Source organism: Agelaius phoeniceus, unplaced genomic scaffold (assembly GCF_051311805.1).
Source record: "Agelaius phoeniceus isolate bAgePho1 unplaced genomic scaffold, bAgePho1.hap1 Scaffold_105, whole genome shotgun sequence".
Taxonomy (NCBI): domain Eukaryota; kingdom Metazoa; phylum Chordata; class Aves; order Passeriformes; family Icteridae; genus Agelaius; species Agelaius phoeniceus.
This window is the reverse complement of record NW_027509873.1, coordinates 2,600,999-2,620,229: the sequence shown is the minus strand read 5'-3', so window position 1 is coordinate 2,620,229 and position 19,231 is coordinate 2,600,999. Positions and strand designations below refer to the sequence as shown.

General features: G+C 49.0%; 1 pseudogene; it reads left to right on the top strand.

Moving 5' to 3' along the window:
- The first annotated feature begins 1,976 nt into the window (after positions 1-1,976).
- On the top strand, positions 1,977-18,616 carry LOC129133781 (uncharacterized; annotated as a pseudogene).
- Positions 18,617-19,231: the final 615 nt, after the last annotated feature.

The following is a 19,231-nucleotide window of genomic DNA, read 5'->3' as shown; positions in this document are numbered from 1 at the left end:
CTTCCAGGAAGATTTTCCTGAGGAAGAGACATGTAAAGCTTGTCATGTGCTTTGTCTCATCTGACAAAAGTGCTCAGTACCGTTTGCTAGAAGACAAAAGTCCCAATTATGGTGGTATTTTTTGGTATGGTTAGGAATTGGGGAAGGGTCTTCTTCCTTCTCAACTCCATGCTGCAGTGCCTTTGGGATGTGGCCTGCTGGCCGTTGTTTGTGCAGCCCTGGTATTTCTACATGAGGCAGAAAATGCAATTGCATTTCCAGCCAAAAGCCCATGAGGAGTGGGGCAGCCGGAGCTGTGCCAGACACAGGCCAGCAGCTGTGCCGCGAGAGGGTTTTGGTTCCTGCCCGGTGCAGCTGGTGCATCTCTTCCGTGCCTGCCTCCCCTTCCCAGGTGCCCGGGGATAGCAGGTGCAGGGTTCTGCAAGGGCTATGGAACAGGGTGGGGATGTCTGCTGGCAACAGAGTGCAGCGGAGAGCAAACAGCCCAGGATGTTCCTGGAGTGTGTGACAGAGAACTTCTGACACAGCTGGTGACTGAGCCAGTGAGGGAAGGCACTGCTGGACCTGCTGTTTGTGAAGAGAGAAGGGCTGGTGGGTGACAGGAGGGTTGGAGGCGGCCTTAGGCTCAGTGCTCACAAAATGCTTGTGTTTGATTCCCAGAGAAGGAAGGAGAGACGTTGGGGAAGTGTTTACCTTCAACAAATTGTGAATTTGTTAAGCTTTAACAGGCGGTGCTGAGTCATACCTTCCCTCACACCAGTGGTTAATGTGTGCAAGTGGATATCTTAGCCTTGAGAATAAAGACAGTGGGCCTACTGAGGAGGTAGCTGCAATGCATTCAAGGAGAAGAAGGCTCTTAACCATGGAAGGAGAATTTGAGGAATGGGATGTTCACCACATGACCAGCAGAGACCCTCAAGAGACCCCTACTCTAAATGTCAGTAATTTTGGGGAAGTGATTTAAACATGTCAAATACTTTGTGAGAATGTTTAGCCTGTGAGTTTGAGCAAAGTAATGAATAAAAGTAATGAAAGGAATGTCTTAGTTCCATGGATACACACACGTGGGTGTGCATGTTTCAGGGAAGTGATTCCCCACGCACCCAGCACTGAAATAAAGTAATGCCTCTTTTCTCACACTGAGCTGGCAGTGTGGATCGGGCCCTGCTCGGTAACTTTCATTTTGGTCATTTCTATTGAAGCATAAAGAATGGTTGAAATGAGATCTTTTCCAGCTGTTTCCATCTTGTTTACCTTTTGGGGGACCAAGGTTCTGTGCTGCAGGTGAGCTGGGTGTGTGCAGAGCAGTGCAGCCCCAGAAACCCCTTGGTTTGCCCAAAGGTTGCCATGCCTTGCTCCCAGGTGTGCCCAGCTCTGGCAGGAGAAGGAGCCCGCAGCGCAGTGGGCACCGTGCCCTGCCCAGCCGGGGCTCTCTGGCACAGAGCAGCAGCAGCGCCAGCGCCGTTCAGCTGCTCCTGCCTTGGCTTCCCTGGGACACAGGAGCCTCTGGAAATCAGCACCGCCAGCCGCGTTCCCAGCTTGGAGCAGCTGCTGCTGGCGGGCAGATGCTGCCAGTTCCACTGCTGCCAAAGGGGAAGAACGGCAGAGCAGGGGAAGAGATGTACATACACAGCAGCCCTGGGAACATCCAATAAACATGCAGATATATGGGGTGATTGGTTAGGAATTACTTCAGCTGCTATGCCAATAGTGCTTTCTCTCCTGGTTCTGTACAATGCTTTGGGCCATTTTCTTGGTCTGGTTTCCTTTGCTTGGGTCCCATCTGAATGCTCACTTGGGGTATAGGCTGTAGGTGCTTGGGGCACTCTTGGAGTTCCTCTTGGATCCCTTGAACAACAGGGTTTGGCCCATGGGGGGAGTTTGTGCTGCTTTGTGTCAGAGGAGAACTTCCGAGGCCATTTTGTGTTTGCTGTAGGGGAGGTTGGTTACTGCTTTGCATAAATTCACAGACTAACATGCTTTGTGATGCTTTGCTTTGTCATACTTTGCTTTGTGATATCAGGGCATGGTTGCCACATCGTCGTGGTGACATCAGAAGGTTGCCTTGTTGCACGGAAGGCCTCAGTGCCAGAGCAGCCCTAGGGCTTGCTGAGATCAGGAGCATCCTCCTGATTGTGGCCTTTGTCAGTGTGTAGCTGCACACTGACAGGAGTCTTGGCTTTTGTAGTGTTGGGGTAAACTTGAACAACAGTGCTACAATGATTGAGCAACTCGCTGCTGCAGTTTGCACCATGTATGGCACTGTTTATTCTGCCTATTTCATGACTAGCCTGGCAAGTAAGTAGAGGTTTCAACTCTATTTAGGTTAGGGTGTAAGCTAACCTGGCTTTTGCATGTCTTCCTGCTCTTTCTTAGTGACTGGGTTGATTTTGAAAGAGAAAGAGCATTAGGATGCCAGTGGTTTGGTAAAGCTCCTGTCAGGGTGTTCAGCTAAAAAGGGGGTGCCTGTAGCCACAGGGGCAGCATTTGCAAGGGAACCTGCAGGGCTTCCGTTCCCTCCACGGGAGAGTCTGTGGCAGCAGAGTCTGTCATTTCCTCAGTTTGCTGGATCAAGCAGGACAACTTCCAAAATGCAGACTGGGAGGCCTTCTCAGAAGGCCTTCTAAAGACTTTGTAGTTCTCCCCAGAACTGAGAGAAAGCTTCTTTTATTCTAAATTTTGTAATGAAAGGATTTGACTGTCTATTTTGACCCTTGACTGAGTGCTAAAATAGTGATTCCCTTTGCAGTGAAGTGCAAACTCTAAAGCCATGAGTGTCTGCTCCTGAGCCCTGGAGCTGCTGCTGTGCTGTTTCACAGTAGAACTGCCACAGCTCAGGGGGATTTTGGGGAAGCTTTTCTGGGTGACTGTTTTCAGCAACTTAATGGGAATTAGTGCATGCAACTTCTGTTTTTTTAAAAAAGTACCTGAAAGACAAGAGAACAAGAGCTGCTTTATCTGTTGAACAGAACAGAAGCATGGAGTGTTGAAGAACAATTTGCATTTCCTTGATCACGTTTGTATTCATTTACTGGCTAAACAGGCCAAAGTGTAGGCACAACCAAGATTATTGTCCTGATCTCTTGCTGGCTGTGTGAAAGAAGTATGTCACGTGGAGGGATGTTGATAAAGAAAAATCCTCTCTGTTTGGGTTGACTTCTTCTCTTCTGTGGGATTCAGCAGCCCAGGCAGTTTTCTCACAGCCCTTGTTCATTTTCCCTTGCCCACTCCAGATCACATGATCCGTGTATTCAGAGGTGCTGATCCTGAGGTGAGTGAGAAAGGAACATTTCATGTTCCTGGTGCTTAAGAATTGTAGAGCAAGCTGTGAGCTTGACCTGTGGCCGCAGAGTGTAGAGGGCCAGCTGGGTAGGCTGAAAGAAAATCCATTTCCATGTCTGCAGCAGCAATAACAAAGGCATCACTGGCTTTTTCCTGATTTTCCATTTCAGAACTTTCAAGGAATGAAAAGCTCATTTTGCAGAGAGAATGTTGCTTCTTGATAGTAGCCAGGGCATAATGTCTAATTCAGAACTATTAGCAATTCTGTTGAATTAGCCCATTTAAATTCAGTCGCAGTGACTTAGAATCCCATTGTTCTCAAAGTTTCTGATTTGTCCTTAGTACAGCTGGTTGTAGAAATAGAGCTGAATAGAATAAAGTGCTGAATAGAAATAAGGTTATAAATTATAGGTAACTTTCTGTCCCTCACACTGCTGTTTGTCCACAGATCACAGAACCAACAGCAGTCTCTCCTCTGGCTCCCTCTGCTCATGGAGAGGAGGCCAAAGAGGAGGCAAATGAGGTGGATGAGCGCCAGCCTCCAGCTGTGGTCACACCACAGCCTGACCATTCTGAGCCAGTAAGTGCCAGTTGTGTGTGCTGCTGTCTTTGGTGCAAGGCAGAGCTGCAAGTTTCTGACCAGCCGGCACTTGCTGTTGCTGGCTGAGGATGCTGAGTGCTGGAGTCCTGCCAGGACCTGGTGATTGCCCCCAGCCTGTGACAGCTGGACAATGGGCTTTGATCTGTCATGCTTAGGCAGCAGCTTCCTGGCATTTGGACAGGGGCCAGCCTGGAGCATGAATGCTCCCTGATCCCAGAGCAGGGAGCATGTCAAAGACACTGTGCTCAGCCTTGTCAGATACACAGGGGACACTGTGGCATGGAGGGACCTGTCCCCCTGCACAGACTGGCCAAATAGCTGCAGGCACAAAAAAATGCTGATCTGACCACACAAGCTCTTTGTGGTGCTTTGTCCCCACAAACTTCTTGGGTGTGCTTACTTGGGACTATTTCAGAGACACGCTGGGGATGTAGAGCTGCTGCTTGAAGTCAGGGATTTTGGTGCCTTTGTTGTCAGGTTGCTCTTCTGCCTCTTCAGGCAGAGCAGCCAGTAGCAGAGCAGATAGGTGCTCTGAGTCTGCCTGTTTCTTGGTCTTTGATAAGCTGCAAGGAGATGACTGTGTTGTCCACGAAGCTGGGGGGGGCATTCTTGTCTAGTGTGGCAAAAGAAACAAAGTGAGTAGTTCTGAACCCTTCTTCTGAGGCAAAACCCAGACGCTGCATGTGTCTGTTGATACCTTCTATTGTGTAGTTTGCTTTGAAAACTGCATTGGAGCCTAGAGTGGGAGCAAAGCTGCAAGTCCTTGACTGCTGTCTTGTAATGCTAAATCCAGGATGTACACCTTGCAATGATGCCTGCTGTATCTGAAGTGAAATGGGCACCTTTGTGGCTGGGGAGCTGCGTGGGCCAAAAGGACGCAGGGCTGGCGGCCTTGAGCCGCTGAAGATGAGGCAGCGTGTGGCCAGGGGGCCAAGAAGGGCCAGGGCACGGTGGCCGTGTCAGCAGCAGGGGGGCAGCAGGAGCAGGGCAGCGAGCGTGGCCTGTGCTGGGCAGCGCTGCGGCCACCGCTGCAGTGCTGGGTGCAGCTGTGGGCCCTGGGAAGCAGAAAGTCCTTGAGGGGCTGCAGCGCGTGCACAGAAGGACAGGGGAGCTGGGCAAGGGGGTGCAGCACAAGGCCAGCGAGGAGGTGCTGAGGGAGCTTTAGCCTGGACAATGGGGGCTCATGAGGGACCTTCAGGCAGACTTCCATAGATCCCTGCCTTAGATCCATAGATCCAATGCTCAGCACAAGGGCTGTTTCCCTGCCAAACATCCCTTCACTGCATCCAAGTGCTTTAGACACTGGAGTAGGTAACACTTTCATATTTTGTTTGTTTATTTGTTTGTTTGTTTGCTAGAAGGAGAAGCCTTGTGTAATTTCTCCTTCTCCAGGGAGCAAGGGAGCTTTTTCTCAATCTTTCCTGCCCTTTTCCAGCACTGGTGGAAACACATCACTTTCAGGTTAACGGCTCCCGTGTCTTTTGGCAGCCCAGGGAATCAGTGTGTGTTGTATTTGGGAATTGAGCAGGAAATCAATGCCCTTGCATTCCAGCTGGTGCTCAGAGATTAGAGGAGCTGGGAGGGGCTGGGCTGCATTTCTGATTCCAGCCACTTTAGCACCATCAGTGTGCTCGAGTCCAAGAGAAGAACTTGCCCGAGCACAGATGCACAAAGAGTGCAGTTCCCAGTGCAATGCTCTGGGTCTGATTGCATTCCATAAGGACCCACACGCTCCAGATTCCCCAAGAGTGTGGGTTACTGAAGCAACAGGAGAGCAAGTTCAGGATGGCTGCAGATCGGGGCACTGCTACCGAGTGTTGATGTGTGTAGCGACAGAAAGGACAGTATTGATTCAGGGTGACCCCCACGTGGTGAATAATGTGCTTCGACTCTATGATTTAGAAGGTTAAACAAATGCTTTCTTAAGCTATGTTATATCACACTAGTACTATATTAAAACTATACTAAAGAGATACTATACTAAAAAGCTACTAAAGAAAAACTTGTGACTGTCTCCAGACAGTCATGACACAGCTTTTATCTAATTGGCTAATCAAGCTAAACAACTATCACTAAAATCCAATTAACAAATCACTTTCAGTAAACAATCACTAGAACACATTCTACATGTACTAAACAACAAGAACAGCAAGTAGAGATAATAATTGTTTTCTCTTCTTCTCTAAGTTTCTCACTACCTCCCCTTAAAAAAAACCTAGGAGAGAGAATTATATCTCTCTGTGTTCAAAGAATGTAAATACCACAGTACAGTAAAGAGAGATTATAAAAGTGAGATCTGTCTGTCTATCTATCTATTTGAATCTTCCTGGCTCTGCTCCAAAGCAGTGGAAGATGCAAAGCTCACCTAAAGGCATCCCTTCAGGAGAGGAGTAGAGACAAGTTCCATTGACTGATCCTGAGCAGGCAGAGATGTTTCCCCCTCCAGAGATGGTTGTTTTTTCCCCTCATGTTTTCTACTCCAGCCTTTTCTGACCTGAAGCCTTCTTTTTATCCTTTAAATTTTTGCATGTCCTAAGGGAGTGGAACTATCCCATGCTGTAGCTGGGGTTTGTTCACTTTGCCCATACATGCATTACATGACACATGGTTTCCTTTGCTGGCATCCCCAGGGTTGTGTAAGTGCATTTGTTAATGGGGCCTTATGAGAAACTGTTACTGCTGGTCAGAATTCTCAGTTGACAAAAGAGGGAGAAGAAACACCTTGGTCCTCCTCCATATACTGAGATGGCCATAGAGGTTCTCTGACTTCCATCAGAGATCTTTGCATGCATCCTTATCTCCTGAATGACCCCATTTTCTAACAAGAGTGTAGATGTCAGGAAGGAGGAATGCTGGTGCAGGCCTGAAGGGAATGTGAACTCCAGAAGTGTCTCTCACAAGGAGTGAGCTCACCCAGGAAGCCACCTGCAGGGCCAGGATGGAGCTGTGGGACAGGGCGGGGTGTCAGTCACCACTGAAAGACAAAGAGGACATGGCAGAAGCAGAGGGAGGCCCTCACCAGACCCTTGAGAAATGCCACACCTTCCCTGTCAGCTGCCTGAGAGGCTGTTGGAGCTTCAGCCCCAGATGGCCCCTGATTGTAGGGCCAGGGTCACTTTGGAATCTGTGCCTCCCCACGGGCAGAGAAGGACCCAGCAGAGCAGCAGCACAGTGCTTTGGGAGCGTGTGAGCCCAGCAGTCTTTGAGTCTTGGCCCACAAAGGTCGTACGGGAAGGTGAAACCCATCTTGTCTTGCTTTCTGTGCAGGTGCTTCTAGAGAAAGAGCAGGAGCAGACTGCCTTATCTGAGATGCCATGCCAGATTCAGGGAGAGCTGTTCCCTGCCCGAGAGCAGGAAGAGCAGCTCAGGCAGCAGGTGGAAGAGCCACAGGAGAATGGCCAGGTAAGCCTGACTGGCCAGGGGACAGAGGGAAGGGCAGGAAGAGGGGCATAAACCAGAGCTCCTGGGACTGAGGAGGCCAGGAAGTCCCACAGGCACTGAAAGGACAGAGCCTTGGAATCTGCAGAGACCAGCACCGGGACAGGATGGTTACAGTGGAAGCAGAGCTGGGGAGGGAAGCAGAAAGAAGGGGCTGAATAAATGTGATTTTGAGGCTAAAAGAGGGAAAAGCTGATCTTGATGGCAGCTCTCAGTCACTTGCTCTGCTTTTGTGTGTACAGAACATCAAGGCAGAGCCACAAGCAGAGCTGCCTGAAGCTCAGAGTGACATCATGGCAGCAAAGAGGAGGAATGAAGACATCCAAGAGGAGAAGAATCTCCCTATGCAGAGGGGCAATCAACAAAAACAGGTGAATGAAGGAATGGCAGCCACTCCATTCATGAAAGAGAGTCCTTTCCGTTGTTGTTTACAGAAAATTGATGAACAGGTGCAGGCACAGCTGCAGGAAACTGAGGCTAGGATCAAGGCAAGGAAGAAGAGGCTAGACGAAAAAATTAAAATCACCAAAGAGAAAATTAATCGCCTCCTTCAGGAACAAAAGGCTCTAGAAAAGCAAGTGAGTGAACCAGCAATAGCCACTGCAGTCACCCAAGGGGTGGTTTCTGCCCTCCTTGCCTTTCCAGTGCAGAGCAGCAGGGGGTGGGTGATGCCTCTGAGGCCATCCTGATGAGGCCTCTGTCAGAGCTGCTCTGAAGGGCACTTCCTGGTCTGCTGAATCTCAGCTGATGCTCTAGACAGTGGCATTACTCCCTTGGCCATTTAGCCAGCACTCATCCGAATGAGCTCCTGCTGGCTTCTTCCAGGTGACCTTGTTTCTTGAGGTGTTTTTGCAGGTGAACATGGTCACTCACATAGATCTGGAATACGAGCTACAAGCTGTCTGTATCCCTTGTGAATCTGCTCCTGTCCTTTTCTTTACTTTCTTCCCAGTCAATGACTCCTGGCTGACGGGGACAAGCTGTAGTCTCTGACTGCTTTGTTCTGTTTGACTTGAGGTGGAAGTGTTGCCATCCTACCTGGCAGCCTGCAGAGAGTTCCAGCAAATGATGGGCAACCAAGAGCCCCGAGGCTGGCATGAGGCCCAGGAACTGAACCCTCCAGAGATGCTGCAGGATGAGCACCTCCCGAGGAAGGTGCAGAAAAAGAGAATTTCATGGCAGGAGGTAGAACATTAGAATGAGGAGCTGCAAATGTATCTGCAGACCTAGGAGGGGGAAAGGAGTCTTTGGGAGGAAGTGGAGCGGTCGTTGCTGCAGTCATCCTTTAGAACAAGAAACTGGCTATGACCTCGAGTAAAACCAGCCTTTGGTTTTGACCATTTGGTTTCACAAGTGGACATCCAAAGCAATCCAGTTGAAGAGCTCTGCATGTGGCTGACAGCAGCTTCCTAAGGGCCTGCATTTCAAATGGCAATCTCTCTTGCATTTCAGGGCAATATCTGCCACACCTTCCTGACATAAACTCATTTCTTGTCTCAGATCTACACCGACTCTGACACTGAACCTGCTGCAGAAGCAGAAGTGCCATCCCAAGGAGCCTTTGCTCTCCAGCTGAAGAAGTGGGGCCTGAGCACTTGGTTCACCTCCCGTGCTGACCCAGCTGCTGCTCAGCAACAGGAGATGGCGGGTGACTCCCTGGAGCAACTGAGTACGTCTGGTATCTTTCTTATCTGAGGGACAGTGTATTGTGTGCACGTGTCAGCATAGCTGTGCCAAAGGGTTCTCCTCGGTTTAGTGTCACAGAAGTGCTGGCGTTGCTCCGAGGCAGCAAGAGAGAGCTCTGGGTGTTCCTGCTGCCTCTGAGGGCAGCTTAGACTGGCTGGAGTTTGCCTGGGCTTCCCTCTCTGCCAAAGGCAGAAGCAGGGATTGTTCCTGGATCAGCAGAAGGCTGTGACTGCTTGAGTCCTAGCCACTGGCAGAAGCTCTGCTGAGATCAGTCTCTAGGAGAACACATCAAGCCCTTTGTGATTCTGCAGCACAACCTAATGAATCTGCTTCTTGCCCTTAACAGCTGCCAGTGCTGTGCTCTCAGAGAAGATCTGGTAGGGTTGAGAAGAGAGCCCAGTGGATTCTGTGTCTACCATCACCTGTTGGGACAAAAAGGGCACTGATCTGCATCTCGGTGTGGCTGATCTCAAAGCCCATCGTGTTGTGTCCTGAATGGGGGCAACAGCTTGTACAGGGCTCAGGCTCCCTCTGGCTTCTTCCAGTCAGTGCCTGTCAGTGCTCATGCTTGGGCTTTGCCAGCCTTGTTGTGGTCGCTGCCCTGCCCCTGAGGGCTGGTGGGAGTGCAGAGGCTGGAGCCTTCCTTAGCTGGGAGGGTCCCGCTGCTGCCCGGCTGCTGCAGCGCGGAGCTGCCTGAGGCAGCAGCCCCTTCTCTGGGCCGGCTGCTGCGTCGCACGGCCCGGACTCACAAGAGGGTCAGCATCTCCTCTGGGCAGCTCTCTGTGTCACAGGGCGCCTGAGGAGCACTGCTGTCCTCTGTGCCCATGCCCGCCGTGCCGAGTTGGGAGGATGGGGACGTGTGCGGTGCCGAGAGGGCGAGTGCAATGGGAGCGACTGATCCGCGCTGTCGGGGTGGAGAGAAGCGGCGTGGTTCTTCACGCGGGGCACGGGCAAGGGCGTCTTTGAGCTCAGCCTGCTCATAAAGGGTGAGGGTCCTGATGCTGAAAGCCCCGTCGGGATTGCTTCTAGCATGAGCTGCTCTGGTTTACAAACGCAGAGGCGTTCTTCTGGCAAACTGCTGCAAGCTGGAAAAGATGGGAACACTTGGCAATAATTCCTCCTGTTCTGAACTTGACATCTGTTCAGAGGAATTGATTCTAGATGTCCAGGTGCATTTAATCTTAGCAAGTAGGAAACCTTTTCTAAATCTCACAGTGTTTATTCCCAAGAAAACAAAGGCACTGTTAGTTCCAGCTCTCCTTAATGTTTCTAGATGACAAACTTACTTGCCTTGGTAGGTGTTCTCTTCTGGTCTATGAATGTATCTCCCTGTGCTTCCCTGTGTGTCTGCTGTCAAGAGGTCTCTCACTTCAAAGGATGCTAGAAATCAGTCTCTGTGCCAGCCACTTGTGCTGTGGACCTGCTGTTCTTTTCTTGTTGTTCCAGTTCCTGTTCCTGTTGTTCTTAGCCAGCTGTCCACAAAGGGAGGGCTCAGAGCCCCAGACAGTGGGGCTGCCTTTTGTATCTCCTAGAAGCTGGGATCTCTGCTTTAAAGTGAACATCTTGCATTTTGTTTCCCTCAGGGAGAATGGCGAAGATGGAAAATCCTATTATAAAATACATTGAACTGGAAAATATTGGCAGTGGGTGAGTCCAAGCAATGCTAATTTTACCAAACTATGCATCAGGTGTTTTGCTGGTGGAATAGGTATCAAGTGTGAAGTCAGACAAGCTGCAAATGTGTTCAGGCACTGGGCTTAGATTGTCAGTGCTGATCAGAATTTCTAAGTGTGCTCAGAAGGCATTGTCAAAGACATCTCCATGCTTCCAGTGTCCTGCAGGTCTTAGGCATTTACAGCACAGATCTCCTGCGTGGGCTGGCTTTCACTGCAAGATCTAAATGGCTTCTCCTTTCTCTGCTTCTCTTTTGTTTCTAGGACTTTTGGAGATGTTTGTAAAGCACTCGACACTGCCACAGGAGGAGAGGTAAATGTCAACAGCACCTGCAGATTCTGCTGCACTCGAGGGCTTTCCCCTCTGGTGTGAGCTGTGGCTGGAGCTTTGGGCAGAGCTGTGCTGAAAAGGCACAAGAAGCACAGACTGGTGCCAGCCTGCAAAATGCATTTGGGACTTTGTCCTCCTCAGCTGCCGGAAGGAAGGCACGGAGGGCAGCGGTTCCTTTCAGAGAAGGACGCGCTCACTCGCTCTCCATTGCTGAAACAAAGGTGGTGCCTTCGAGCACCTCACTGCTCTTTGGGGCACAGCTTCAGAGTCCTGAATTCTCATTTCTGGCTGCCAGCAAATACATCTGAAAGTTACTGGTGGTTCCTTAGCCACCTGCTGCACTTGGGAACTGCACACAGGGAGAGATCTGCAAGGCGTCCCTGAAAGCCCTAAGCCCTGCCCATAGCCCAAGATGTATCCACAGAGTTTTAAGGCATGGATTGCTTCTTCTGAGTCGCAAACAAAGCAGCAGAGAGTGTGGTCAGAGCTTTGTGGGTGATAACTGAGACACCGCTGTTACCAAGTGGTCAAGGCAAAATGTCAGTGGCCCCACGTGTCCTGTAACTGGCTCCCAAGGGAGCAGAGAAATGGGCTGTTGGAACGTCAGTTCCTAATTACTGCAGTGCCTAATCACAAGGCAGTTTGGCACAGCTCAGCTGTGTCGTTGCAAAATCACTCGCTCCATGTGCCTTGTGGTCTTGTGCCACCAACCTCTCAAGTTACTGATTTTCAATGTCATTTTAGGTGGCCATAAAGAAAATACATCTTCAAGGACTGAGGAAGAAGGAACTAAAAGTCAATGAACTCATGGTCATGAAGGTGAATAGGAATCCCAACCTGGTCAATTGTTTAGACAGGTGAGTTGTGCTTTTGTCCCATGAATGTTTGTTCACATATTGCAAACATGCAAGGTAAAATCCCACTTTGGTCACTGGCAGAAAATAGAGCTGTAATTATTGGCTAATTATTATTGCTCTTTTCATCTCCAGTGGATGGGAAGAGATTGCATTTTGTCTGCATGAGTCTTCGCTGGCACATGGTATTGGAAAATTGTTCAAAAACCCGGATGAGTCGTGTCTTACTAAATCAATGATCTCTATATTCACAGCCACCACTTTGTTTTGGAGCTTGATTTTTTTCAAGTGTCTTCTTACGTCCAGGTAAACTAACAAGGATTTCCCTTGGATTGTTGCCACTGTTTTCCATTGCTATGCATGCCAGGAAGACTAGGTGCTTTTTTCCAGAAACACCATGCGTGACAGGTTTTTTATCTGGGCTGTTACTAAACTGCACATTTTGTTTGCTGCCCATCTAAGACATCTCCTTTTTCACAGCTGTGCCTTTCTCCTTGAGACTGCACAGATGGCAAACAAAGCACAGCCAAGAGGGAATGTCTATTCCTTTATTTTGTCTTTGTCTCAAAGGGACCTGAAAAGAAGAATCAACCCATCTTTTCCACACAGCAACCTAGCCATGTACATTCATCTCCACGCCCTTGTTTCCTTCTTTCAGCTACCTTGTGGGTGAGGAGCTCTGGCTGGTTATGGAGTACATGGATGGAGGCACTCTGAGCAATGTCATCAGCAAGACCTACCTGTCTGAAGATGAGATGGCAGCCATCAGTCGGGAGGTCAGCAATCCCATCCGTGTTTCCAAGGGCTTGGGCAGGATTGTCTGGGAAACAGGGGCTCAGAGCTGGAGTGATTTCCTGTGCCAAGCTTTGTTTCTGTGTTGCTGCTATTCTATGGGCAAGTAAAAGCATCTCAAGTGAAAGGCCTGCCAGTGCCCCTGCACTCCCTGTACTCAGTGCCAGTACTCTTATCTCCTGCTGTTGTATTCTCGCTCTGTCTCTTGTATTTGTATTTGCTGTTCTCCACCTTGCCTCTCTAAATGTTTGCCTGGAGTCTGTCTTCACTGCATTCCTTGCCTGTAAAAGCAAAGGTGCTGGTGGCAGGATTTGAAATGATCAGCAAAGAAAAAAGACTCATGTCTCACAGTCCTCCGCTGAAAAGGATAGTAGTGCAGCCAAAATGCTCTTTGCTCCCGGAAAGTGACTGGTGGGATACTTCCAAGCCTGTGCTGAGGCCAGCAAGAAAATCTTTGTCATGCAGCCTCCCACCCAAAAGTGATCCGCTTCACACCAAAGGGAGGGACTTTTCCTTTCAAAACCCCTCCTTTGTCCTCTGCATGGAAAAAGCACATCCACTGCAGCAGGAGTCATCCTGGCTGGTTTGCAGGGCACAGCCTACAACAGCAGGTGCTGTTGCTCTTTCAAAAGCTGACGTGCCTTTCCTTAGAAAGGTCCTGCTCTGCAAGTGTTGGAGCAGCAAGCTCTTCCTCTCAGTGGCCATTACTGTTCTGCCATTACTCCCCATTCCCCTGGAGAGGGAATCTTTTAGATTCTTTGTTTCCTTTCTTGTGTGATGAAATCACATCACTCATTTTTGCCCTCCTGTTTCTGTTTTCTCGCTCAGTGCCTGCAAGGACTGCATTTTCTGCACTCAAACCACGTCATCCACCAAGATGTGAAGAGCTGCAACATCCTTCTCAAAACCGACGGCTCTGTCAAGCTGGGTCAGTATATTCTTGGTCAGGTGCAGCATTCCAGGGATGTGGGTGTGGGGCTGCTTGGAGTGACTGCCAGCTCCCCAGAAATGGTGCTGGTGGCAGTGCAGGGACCCCTGCTGCGAGCTGAAGGCACAGTTGCAACGTGCACAGAGGTATAAGGAACCACAAGCAGTCAAGAGTGGCGTTGCTCTGTGTGTGTCCCTTCCAGACAGAGGGAGCTACAATCTAAAGCTTCAGGGGCATAAAGTCCACTGCTGTGAGCAGCGTTAAGAAACCTGGGTTTTTTTGGACGCGGCCAATTTCATACTCCCTTGGCTAAAGCCCCAAGGAAATCGAGCGTGCGCAGTTCTCCAGGAGATTCAACAGCACATTCTTAGCCTGAGAGTGGGGAATTCTTTTGCTTGGTTTCCTAATTGGAGCTGGCTTTCATGGTTTGTTGTTTTCTCCACAGCTGACTTTGGCCTCTTTGCTCAGCTCACCCCTGAGCAGGGCAGACGGAGCTGCGTGGCTGGCACTCCTGGGTGGCTGGCGCCTGAAGTGGTGACAGGTCAACCATATGGCCCCAAAGTGGACATATGGTCTTTGGGAATCGTGGGCATCGAAATGGTGGAACGAGAAGTTCCTTACTGGAATGCAACTCCTGTCTTGGTAAGGTGCAAATACTCACTGATCCCACTGTCTTTCTCACCTGTCCCATGTTCTGTGTGCCATTGGACAAAATCCCATTGCCATCTGCTGGCACCACTTCCACCAAGGTCTCCTTCTAAAAATGCCCCTGCAACACATCAGCATCTGCTGTAGCTTTGGTTGTATCAGAAAGGGAAGTGGCAGTTCAGAAACCTAACCAGTTCAGAAACCTGCCATTTTGGCCTCCAGCCATGCCTGACATTTCTCACTTGTTTTTTGAACAATGTTGGAACTCTGTTTCTGAAGGACAAGAATTTTTCAGTGGAGAGGGTAGACATGTGATAAATATCCTGAGAAATGGAGGTTAGACCTTCCCAGTTTCAATTTTATAGAAAACATAAGAAAAAAAGGAAAAAGAAAAGTAAACAAAAAAGAAAAAGAGAAAAAACCTACTACCAAAGCAATGCCCAAGCAGTTCTGCTTGCTTTCTCATTTTTTAAACACAGCTCTTCTCTTCCATTCTGTAGCATCTTTTCCAAATGCTGTGGGTCTTCGAAACTTTCAGGCTTTCAAGTCATCTGTACATGGTTCAGGCATGTGTGTGGGTGGCCTGGATAAGTTTAGGATGTGTTTTTCTCCGACTGCAGTTAGAATTGTTTGCCAAACCCTTGGCTGTTTCTTGGTACTTTAACAAGTTGATGAGCTTGCAGGCAGGTGCCTGGGCTGGGATCCAACGTGGGCAGTTGACACCGGTGCTGTGTTTCTTTACCACAGGAGCAGGGCCATCCCTGGCCTGCACAGTTCTAATGACAGGGAGGACTCCAGCTCCCCACCATGGCCAGTGGCTGAGCTCAGCTGAGAGTCAGGATAAAACCCTCTTTGTCACCTCTGGTGATGTGGGAAAAGGAAAGAAAGCCGCATAAATTATTTGTACACAAGGGGAGTGCATTGCCATTTCTGGATTTGAAATTCTCCTTTGGGTTAAAGAGGATAATAGCAAAGTCTCTTTGGTCACCATCTATTTCAGTGCCACAAGCACAGAGTTATCGTTACAGTGGTGGGCATTTTTATGGAGACTCCAAGGCCTCTTGCCATTCATATTTTTGTCTATTTGAGATGGATTCTGCAAGTTGAGGTTTGGAACTTGGAACTTGGAACTTGATAGTTCCAAGTTGGTGTCCTATGTTTCTAAATACCATCTTGCAAAAGCAGAATGAGCTCTCTCCCTCTGACTTGTCAGCATGTTAGAGCTTGGTTCCACACGAACCACACTGGATAATGATCAGCCAATGTCTTGCCAATCTACACTGTAATTCCTTGGCCTGAGGAGTATCAGAAAGACCTGCTGAGCTCCATGGACACTGTCAGCTGCATGGAAGTGAGCATCCTTGGCCTTGCTGAAGAAACTGGAGCTCAGCTTAGGTTAGATGCTCTTGAGCAGGAGAAAGGCTGGGATCGTCAGGTGTTTCCAGAGGCCGGCGTGCCCAGAGGGACTGAGCTCTGGGGAGCAGCTGGATGTTTCTGCACATCATGGAAAGGGATTGCCAGACAGCTCAAGCCTCACCACAGGCAAACACTCCCCAGCTCTTCTCAGGCAACATTTGCTTTGGGTTTCAAGTTGTTCCCACTTGTCTGTCTGTGAAGATGCCCCTAAAACCACAAGGCAAGCCTCTCAGAACTGGTGTTACATTTCCAGAAATGAAGAAAAGAAGCCCAAACACAAGAAAGTTGCTAGGGCACTGGTTTTTAGAGAGGAACTTACCCCACTGTGCAGTTTCTTCTCACTGGGAAACATGCTTCAAACTGGGGCATGAGGGTGTAAAGGCCACAGAGTCTCTTCTGCTTCTTGTGCAGTGCTGCTGAAACACTCAGTGATCGTGTTTCTCTCCTAGCCCAAGCCACATTCTGCACGTCACCAAGCCAGAGCCTGGTGATGTGGAGAGCCTGCCAAAACCTCCCATTTGTTTCCTGGCACTTTCTGGGATGGGCCTACCATTAATGCATTGACTTGAGTAGCCAAATGAGTAGAGGGTGACCGTAGGGATGGAACCTCTCCTTCTGATTTGACCATGAAAAGTTTTTCTTTTCCATGTAAGGAAAGCAGAAATTTTCAGGCTGCTGAGAGACAGAGCTGCAGGTGGCTCCTGTGTGTCCAAGCAGGTGTTTTCATCCCAGTACATTTGTGCATGCATCTTAATGTGTCTGTGTTGAAGATGAGATTCCAAATGTTTGTTTCCTTACCTGAGGAACACCTGGTGGATTTCCTTTCTTTCCTTCCAATTCCCATTGTTTTCAAGAACAAAGCAAAAAGCTTGATTAGTTTTGTTTTATGGCAGCTGCTCTTAAGGGACCAAGAAGCACTGCAGAGATACTTTTCCATGTACTAACCCTTGGATATAGTAGAGTTAGTATAGCAAAGTCCTTCTTCCAAAAAGCCTCTCAAGCTGGTATGAATCTTCAGGGAAGGAAATGTGCTTGTGGTGATGTAGTTCCCACTAACTAGGTCAGTCAATGAAATCAGCTGCCAAGGCAAGATCTGTGGGATGTTGGAAAAGCTGTGGCTGCATCGGAGTTTGGGTTTTTGGTTGGTAAAGGAAAGTCATCTCTGGGTCTCTGCCAGGGCAGAAACTGCCACTGCAGAGTGGAGCTTAATCAATGGGACCCAGGAGAGCAGTTACAGATAGGAAAGAAGCAGGTGTAGCCTGGTGTCTCCTTTTTCCCCAGCCTCAACTCCTGATAGCCACAGGAGGAAGACAAAAGCTGCAGCAGCCCAACCTATTCTCATCTTGCCTGCGTGACTTCCTGAGCTGCTGCCTGCAGAGAGACGAGGCGCGGCGCTGGTCTGCCAAGGAGCTCCTGCAGGTAAAATGTGAAGGGGCTGCAGGTGAAACAGGGTCTGAGGGATGGGCTCCTCCTCCACTCAAGTCCAAGGCATCAGATGAGCCCCCTTCCTCCTCACCTCCACTCTTGGTGCTCTTCAAATGAAAACAATGAGGAATCCTAGACTGGGCTGGGCTGGCAGGGCCCTGTAAAGGTCCTGTGGTGCAAGTGTCCTGCAATGAGCAGGGACATCTTTAAAGAGATCAGGTTGCTCAGAGCCCTTTGCCACTGGAGCTGGAATGGTTGCAGGGATGGGGCACCTACAAGCTCTTGGGGCAAGCTGTGCCAGGGTGGCACCATGCTCCGAGTAAACAAGTTCTTCCTTAGACCTCTCTGATTAGATGCCCTTTGTGTTTAAAAATATTTGTCCATATCCTATTGTAACCGACCCTGTTAAAGATGTCCCCCACTTTCTTCAAAGCTACTCTGAAGTCTTGGAAAGTGGCAATAAAGTCTCCCTGGGGCCTATTCTTCACAAAACTGAATAACTCCACCTCTTCTCTGCATTTCCTGAGCGGAGAGGTGCTCTTTCCTCTGACTGTTTCTGTTGCCGTCTTTTCTAATTTGGTGGAGTGTTCAGTTTTATCTAATGGCAAAAGAATTGAAGCAGAGCAATGCAGGGTACAGAGACATGAAATGGTGGTGGAGGAACCCAAGGAAGCCAGTCCCAGCTGAGCAGTCAGAGATTTGGCTGTGGCAGGAGGGGCTGTGGGGGCTCACTGTGAGCCTCTGAGGGGCCCTGGTTTGTGCCCCCCAGCCCACCCTTGGAGGTTTCTGGCACGCAAACAGGGACAGCTGGGAGGGACTTGTCCCAGCCCCATCTGCTGCCTGGCACGCTCAAGCAGACGGGAACTGCGCCAGGGTTACTGCCAGGTTGTGTGGCAGAGAGGGAACTGCAGGACCCAGTGCCACTGGGCTGGCCCTGCTGGGAAGGAAGGTGCCATCCAGCACACGAGGGGCAGGGCATGGAAAGACAGACATTGCTTTCTGTCCCTGTGGGAATTAGCACAGTGCCTGTCTTTCAAAGACAGGGACCTATGTGAGTCATTGGAGTTTCCTGAAAGGAAGATAACCCAGGGACAGAAAGCACCATTTCTAGAGCACTGGCAGGGCAAAGATCCCAACAAGATAAACAAACCTGAATAAATGGATGAGTGGGATTCTGGGCCAGGTTTGCCTGTGATGGCAGGGTCCTGCACATGACTGCTGGGTAGCAGATGGTGCCATTGCTCCTCTTTCTGGGTCTTTTTAGGACCCAGAGCAATCCCGATTGAGCCTGTGAAGCACTGAGCTTGGAAAGTAATGGTTCACTCTTCACTGTTCTTTGTCTTTTTGTTGTTTGTTTTTTGTTTGTTTGTTTGTTTGTTTTAATTTGTTTGTTTTCTTTTTTTTTGTTTTTGTATTTGTTTTTGGGTTTTGGGGTTTTTTTGTGAACAGCATCCATTTGTAACATCAGCTGAGGCTGCATCCACCCTGAGACCACTCATCATCTCAATGAAGAGGAGGATGGAGAAGCAAACAGTGCTATAATCATATCAGGACCATTTTCTCCATAGCCATCTTAGAGTAGGATTTAGAGTAGGACTGTAGAGTAGGATTTAGAATAGGAGTATGTGGAGAAAAGACAAAAGACTGCACAATTCAATGTGAATCAAGGACAAGCCGTTTATTGTGCTTCTAAACATAGTTTATAATTAGTTCCTATCCTATAGGTTTCTATAGACATGCATTGTTTGGTTGGTTGCTGCACTTTGTCCAGCATCTCTTGACTGGTAGCTCTATTTTGTCCTGAGGCAAGCACGCATCTTTTCCTTAATCTAATTGGTAGATGCTTTAAGGGTCATTTTATTTGGGTTGCTACCCCTTTGTCTGTCAGCAACTCTTCTGCTTCACCTTTTTATCCACAAAGTTGAATGCAGCTTTATTAAAAACCTGACCTAGTTCTAGAAGGTTAGTTAGTTTAGTTAGCTCCAGAGGTTAGGCTGGTTCATTTAGTGCCTGTCCATTTTTCTGCAAATACCACCCTACAGGATTATAGAGTAGGATTGTAAAGAAATAAAGTTTCTGAAACTTTAACTCATCTGGAAGAATCCTTTCTTTCTCACCCTGTGAACAAGTGAGCATTTCCTTCTGACTTGTCAGCTG